Raw genomic sequence first — 7,898 nt, 5'->3', positions numbered from 1 at the left:
GCATTTCTCTCACATTTCCTAACATTAATAAAATGAATTCTATGAAATCAGCATATCCATCACAGAATTACTGTGCCCTTAAAACTCAATCCTACTGAGTTTCCATAAACAACACTACTGTCAAGCCAGCAGCTCAATCCAAAAACCTAGGAGTGACCCTTGACCCTTGGTCTCTGCTCTCACTCCCTTCCCAACCTCAGCATCACACTCCCAGGAAATCATCAAAGCCTGCTACTTGCAATTTCTCCAAGGGGGCTTCAAAAAGTTCATGGAACAGTGAAGCTAAAAGATCATGGGGTTTTTCCATGCACTTTTTGAAGCTCCACTGAATTGACCAGTTTCCCTACCTTCAGTTCCGTCTCTCTCTACCTAGTCTCCATATAGCAGCCAGAGCAAATTAGGACATTTCACTCCTGGGAGCTCTAAGTGGCTTTCCACTGCACTTGGGTTAAAATCCAATCTGTCATTGCCTAGAATGTCTTCCATGATACTTAACCACCTCTTAAGCTTCATTCCCCTTCTGTATCCTCACTGAGCCTCCCATATTCATCCTCAGAACCAAGGTCTCACCCTACCACCACCACCACCAAGCTCAGTCCAGCCTCCGAGGCTGCCCACATGCTCTTCCTTCTGTAGGGAAATCTCCTTCCAGATTCTCACCCTTCCAATCACATGAAGTCAACTCCCAACCTCCTTACTCTGTTAACTTAATTCATCAAACTAACACTGTATGTCAGACATTTGTTTATTCTGTCTCCTCAAATTAGAATGCAAACATCATTTAGGGCTCTGAATATCTGCCAAATTGACCTCACGCTCCACGCCTTCCCACCTCCCCACCCTCCCACTCCCATGCCTCAGTGTCCACTGGCTCTCATAATTGCTGTCAGCTGCTGTTCGGTTAGGTTCCCAACTCAAGGCAATTCATGTATAAAGGAATGAAACACTTCCCAGCACTGTGTCATTACCATAATCAATTGTGTGTTGGACAAGGGTGATCTACAGGGTTTTCTTGTCTGCTTTCCAGACATAGGTTACCAGGTGACGTTTCTTCCCTGTCTATCTTAGTCTGGAACCTCCACTAAAACATGTTCGGTATCTGAGCAGCACACAAGCTTCACTGGCAGATGGGTGGTGGCTGCCCATGGTGCACTGGCCATGAATAAAAACCAGGTCTCCTGTATGAAAGAGGAGAATTCTCATCACAGTTATCAGAATAACTAAACCCACCGCCATCAAGTTGATGCTAACTAATAGCATCCCTATATAGGTTTTCTGAGGCTATGAATCTTTATAGGAGCAGGAAACCTACTCTTTCTCCTGCAGAGCTACTGCTTGGTTCAAACTGCTGACCTTGCAGTTAACATCCCAACTCATAACCCACTACACCACTAGGACTCCTTCATTCACAGTTGTTGCTGTTAAGTGCTTCATTGTCAGTTCTAACTCACACTATACCCTGTATAGTGTTTCCAAGGAGTGGATAGCGGGTTTGAACCACTAGCCTTGCAGTTAGCAGTGCCGTGCTGATTCTATAGCATCATGGCGGTGGTGGAGGTCATGGGCTATGGAGTTGATTCCAACTCATAGCAACCCTATATAAGGTTCCTGAGGCTGTAAATCTTTACATCTTGTTGTTAAGTGCTGTCGAGTTGGTTCCAACCCATAGTGACCCTGTATAGATTTTCTGAGGAGTGGATGGTGAATTTAAACCACCAACTTTGCAGTTCAGCTGAATTTGCAGTCCAGCACATTAACCCACAGTGCCACACCAGAACTCCAAATCTTTACTACGGGAGCAGAAATCCCCATCTTTCTCCTGTGGAGTGGCTGGTAGATTTGAACTCCTGACCTTGAGGTTAGCAGCCCAACTTGTAACCCACTATGCTACTAGGGCTCCTTGAAGTTCTAAGGAAACACCCCATATGCTCATCTTCTTTTCTCTTATTCCATGACATTCTTGCTCTGACACCTGGCTTTCCTGAAAGGATTTTGAGTCCTCTAAACTAATGGTGCGGTGCTGCAGGTTAAGCACTGGACTGCTAACCACAAGGTTGATGATTAAAATCCACCAGATGCTCCTCAGAAATCCCATTCAGGGTCACTGTGAATCAGAACTGACTTAACGGCTCTTAACAACAGCAGAGTAATAGCAGGAACACGGTGCCTCTCTAGGATGATCACTGGACTGAGAATCACAAGGTCAGCAGCCCAAGTCTTCTTCTTTTTTTGCAGTTTTCTTCTCCTGCAAAGATTTATAGCTTCAAGAATCCTATAGAAGGTCGCTATAAGTCAGAACTGACTTAACGGCACTTAATAACAACCACAAAGTAATAGCTACTTTATTTCCTTCAATCCACCTGGTCCAAAACATGAGGTATGTATCCTTGATGTTTGATCCTCATGGCTGCATTAGAACACTTTTCTCTACCCAGTCTGAGCTCCCATCATTCTCTCATACTGACTATTCCTTCTCCTTGTTACTGTCATCTGCAAACGTTAGGAGGCTCCTCCTCACTCCTTGAAGATTTTAACATCTGAATCACTTTCAGCCCCTCTAATAGCCCTCCTGTTATAATTTTGGTAATTTAAATACCAGCATTAAAAAACCTTCTAATAGCCTGACTCTTGATTCCTTGACCTCCTGTCTTCCAACAATTTTCTCCTCCAAACTTCCTGAGTCATCTGTTCCCATCATGCTACCCTCAAATACCATAAGCAATGATTACAAACTCCCCTTTTCTTATGCCCTGACACACCACTCCCCAGCCACCACCTCCTCGTTCTAACTAATCTTCTATTCTTCAATCTACTGAACATACAATCAAATGACCCTGATATCTTTTATTCCCCTAACATCTCCTCTCCTTCTTTACCCAATTTATTTATCCACTATCCATCCACCAAACTGTATTGGAAAAAAATCCCACAGGCTATTGCAACTCTTGGCCATTTCAGCACCATATTCATGCATATGAAATATCTCATGTGGAAATATCTCATTTTAATTCCACCACCACTAACTTTTGTCCTTGTACGATGACCAATCCTTGTACGACTAGTCTGCTGCATTATGCAAGTCCACTCCTTCTTTCGCTCTCCTACACAAGTCTTCCACAGGCTCTCCTCTCTCTCTCAAAACTCAAGTATCTTCTTCCCATAACCCATCTTCTGCTGATTAGACAGCTTTTTTTTAATTGAAAATTATCTTTTAATTCAAATTTCCCATGAACTTTTTTTTTTCAAGTCTTTGTCTCAATTATTTTATTTTGTTCATTTATTTATTTTTGGTTTCTTTTTGTGTATGTGTGAATTATGTGATAGTTTACATGGGCGAACATTAGTTTTACATTCATCCTATTGTATATTGTTGCACTGCCATGGTTGCAATCCCTTCCATGCATCATCAACCAATCAAAGGGTATACACTACAAGCCTGCCCCTCGGTCATCAGCACACAGCCCCTCTCCCTCTCTGTGTCCAAAGTCCCCAACAGCTGCATCTCTCCATGTCATCGCCTCTGCCTCCATCCCAGTCATCACTGCTTCTCTGGGTAGGGTCCCGTTCTCCACTCTTCTCCCTTGATGGTCCCAGGGACCTCTGCTCCTAGGCTTAAAAGTTAATCACTCCCCTCCTTGATACAAAACTAGACAGCTTTTTAGCTCAGGGAAAAGAGGAAGCTTCCAGTCAGAGGAGACAGAGCCATCATAAGTTTTTGGGAATAAGGAATCTCTTATAAGTATTAGGCCTGGCACAAAAGAGTAGGGGGTGATGGGAAAGTGACCATCTAGAAGGAGCGTGAGAGGATCAAAGAGTCTCTAGTCAGTCTACCAGAAGAACTGGTCTATGTAGATAAATCAGATATTTTGGGAAAATCTAAGAAGCAGGCCATATAGAGGAGTTTATGGAGAGATCTAAAAGAAGCCAGTGCTTTCGCATAACTGCTCCCTATGCACCTCTACAGCCAAGCATCTGGGGGCAGGCCCTGGGGCACTGTTGGTCAACATGACCAACTGATGAAGGGAGGAATCAAAGAGCAAAGAAGGGAAAACTAGCTGGGATCCACTGCTCACCATGCAACTGTCCATCACCATGCTGGACAACTTTCATAGAGTAACGGTTTCTGCCTCCCAAATATTGTCTAACTTCTTATTTTGGCCAAGGTTAACCTGGAGTCCTGGTATGGTGCTGTAGGATAAACACTGAACTGCAACTGCATGGTTGGTGGTTCAAACCCACCAGCTGCTCCTCAAAAACCCTATACAGGGTCACTATGAGTTGGAACAGACTCAGCAGCACTTAACAACAACAACTTGGAGTCGTGCAACAAAGGGGATTCTAGAAATGCAGATCTCCACGTTACTACTACATTGACATAACATAATCAGAAAACAATTTGCAAAGAGATCCACAAGTGTACAGTACCCTATCCAAAATCCACCTCCATCGGTATCAACAAACTTTCACTTTCTCTCTTGTTATGATGGATGAAGCCATCAACTCTTGATGATTTAGTTCTTATCAAAACTAAGACAGACATTTATATTGAAAACTCGAAAGGTCATGTCTTAGTCCCCATCTTACTTGTCCACCAATATCAGTTTACACAAGTGTCATTCTCTCCTCCTTGGAAGACCTTCCTGACATCACTGTCTACCACCTAACTGCATCTCTACTCATGCATTCTGTCATCTCTCTTATGATGGAGAAATTCCTCCTGTTGTTGATTTGATTCATTCCCTCTCACCAACTCAAGGACTTCACTTCAATAATGATCTCCTTTCAATGAAATTCATCAATTTCCTACTCTCTACTGACTCATTCCCATCAGTATACAACCATGTTATCATTTATCCTATTGCAAAAATAATTTCCTTGACCCTCAACCACCTTTAACTATTGCTTCAGATATCTACTATTTTTTCCACAGAATTCCTCAATGTAGTCAACTGTGCTCATTATTACTTTGTCCTCTCTTCTCATTTTCTCTCAAATCCACTCAATTAGACTTCTCCGTCAACCACTCCACCAGAACCATTCTCATCAAGGCCACTAATGACTTCATTATTGACAAGCATGGTGCTCATTTCTCAGTCCTGATACTACTCAGCCTATCAGGAGCATCTGACACAGATGGTCACTCTCCTCCTTCAGAGTCTTCCTTCACCTGATTTCTGTGGCATCATTCTCTCCCCTTGCCCTCCGTTACTCCTTCTCAACCTACATTACTTGTTTCTCGGCATCCTCCTAACTGCACAATAATAAAGTAATGAGCAGCTGAGTCCTTGGATCTCTTTCTATCTCTTCAATCACTTTCCAAACAGTCTGATACAGTCTCATTGTTAATGTACCATCAATATGTCACTTACTACCAGTCAATATGTCACTAAATACCAGTTTATGGACCACCACTCATCTGTCAGTTTGTCGTATTGTGGTGGCTTGTGAGTTGCTGTGATTCTGAAAGCTATGCCACCAGTATTTTAAATACAAGTAGGGTCATCCATGGTGGACAGGTTTCAGATAAACTTCCAGACGAAGACAGACTAGAAAGAAGGAGTAATGAACTATTTCCGATTATTTGGTCACTGAAAACCTTATGAATAGCAGAGATGAATAACACTGTCAGATATACTGCCAGAAAATGAACCCCTCAGGTTGGAAGATACTCAAAATGTGGATGGGGAAGAGCTGCCTCCTCAAAGTAGCATAGACTGTGACAATGCAAATGGAGTAAAGCCTGTAGGAGAAAAGCCCACGGGACCTTCACTTGCTGATGGGCAAAACTCAAAATGAAGAGGATCAGATGTAAACATCCATTGAAAATTGGAACATGGAATGTACGAAGTAAGAATCTGGGAAAATTGGAAGTTGTCAAAAAAGAAATGGAATGCATAAACATTGATATCTTAGGCATTAATGAACTGAAATGGACTGGTATTGGCCATTTTGAATCTGACAACCACATGGCTTACTATGCCAGGAATGACAAATTGAAGAGGAATGGTGTAGCATTCATTGTCAAAATATCCAGATCAGTCATGAGGTACAAGAGTCTATGATAGGAAACTATCCATGAGGCTTATAGGGAAGCCCAGTTCATACTACCGTTATTCAAATTTATGCAGCAACCACTAAAGCCAGTGATGACAAAATAGAAGAATTCTACCAACTTCTTCAATTTGAAATAGATCAAACATGCAATCAAGATGTATTGATCATTACTGGTGATTGGAATGTACAGGTTGGGAGCAAAGAGAAAGGATCAGCAGTTGGAAAAGATGGCCTTGGTGATAGAAATGATGCTGGAGAACGCATGATAGAATTCTGAAAAATCAATGATTTGTTCATTTCAAATACCTTCTTTAGACAGCCTAAGAGATGACTGTACACATGGACCTCACCAGATGGAATACATAGAAATCAAACTGATTACATCTGTGGAAAGAGACGATAGAAAAGCTCCATATCATCAGTCAAAACAAGACCAGGAGCAGACCATGGAACAGAACATCAATTACTCATATGCAAATTCAAACTGAAGCTGAAGAAAATGAAAATAAGTCTAAGAGAGCCAAAATATGACCTTGAATATATCCCACCTAAATTTAGAGACCGAAGACCAGAAGAGTTGTGGGATGACATCAAGAACATCATACAAGAAGAAAGCAAAAAGTCATTAAGGAGACAGGAAAGAAGGAAAAGGTCAAAATGCATGTCAGAAGAGACAATGAAACTTGCTCTCCAGAGTAGAGATGCTAAAGCAAATGGAAGAAATGAGGAGGTCCAAGAGCTAAACAGAATATTTCAAAGATCAGCTAGAGAAGATAAAGCTAAATATTACAACAAAATATGCAAAGATCTGCAATAAGAAAACCAAAAAGGAAGAACACGCTCGGTATTTCTCAAGCTGGGGGAACTGAAGAAAAAATTCAAGCCTCGACTTTTGTTATTGAAAGATCCTTTGGGCAAATTATTGAATGATGCAGAAAGCATCAAGAGAAGATGGAAGGAATACACAGAGTCACTGCACGCAAAGGAAATGGTTAATGTTCAACCATTTCAAGAGGTATGATATGATCAAGAGCCAATGTTGCTGAAGGAGGAAGTCCAAGGTGCATTGAAGGAATTGTCAAAGAATAAGGCACCAGGAATTGATGGAATACAAATTGAAATCTTTCAAGCACGTGAGTCGACACAGGAGGCACTCACTCATCTATGCCAAAAAATTTGGAAGACAACTATATGGCCAAACTGATTGGAAGAGATCCATATTTGTGCCCATTACAAAGAGAGGTGACCCAACGGAATGTGGAAATCATTGGACAATCTCTTTGATCTCCCATGCAAGTAAAGTTTTACTAAAAGTTATACAGAAACGGCTACAATCATACCTTGACAGAGAACTTCCAGAGGTTCCAGCCTGATTCAGAAGAGGCCGTGGGATGAGGGATATCACTGCTGATGTCTGATGGATCTTGGCTGAAAGCAGAGAATATCAGAATGATGTTTGCCTGTGCTTTATTGACTACACAAAGACTTTTGCTTGTGTGGATCATGACAAGCTATGGACAACATTGAGAAGTATAAGTATTCCAGAACTCTTAATTGTGCTCATGAGGAATCTGTACCTGGACCAAGAACAGAACATGGGAACACTGAATGGTTTAAAATTAAGAAAGGTGTGTGGCAAAGTTGTATTCTTTCACCATATTTATTCAAGCTGTATGCTGAGAAAATAATCCGAGAAGCTGGGTTCTACGAAGAAAAATGTGGCATCAGAATTGGAGGAAGACACATTATCAACCTGCCATATGCAAATGATACAACCTTGCTTGCTGAAAGTGAAAAAGACTTAAAACATTTACTGATGAAGATCAAAGAGCACAGCCTTCACT

Source organism: Chrysochloris asiatica, unplaced genomic scaffold (assembly GCF_000296735.1).
Source record: "Chrysochloris asiatica unplaced genomic scaffold, ChrAsi1.0 scaffold00022, whole genome shotgun sequence".
NCBI classification, from domain to species: Eukaryota; Metazoa; Chordata; class Mammalia; order Afrosoricida; family Chrysochloridae; genus Chrysochloris; species Chrysochloris asiatica.
The sequence above is the reverse complement of the archived record's forward strand: the minus strand, read 5'-3'. Positions refer to the sequence as shown.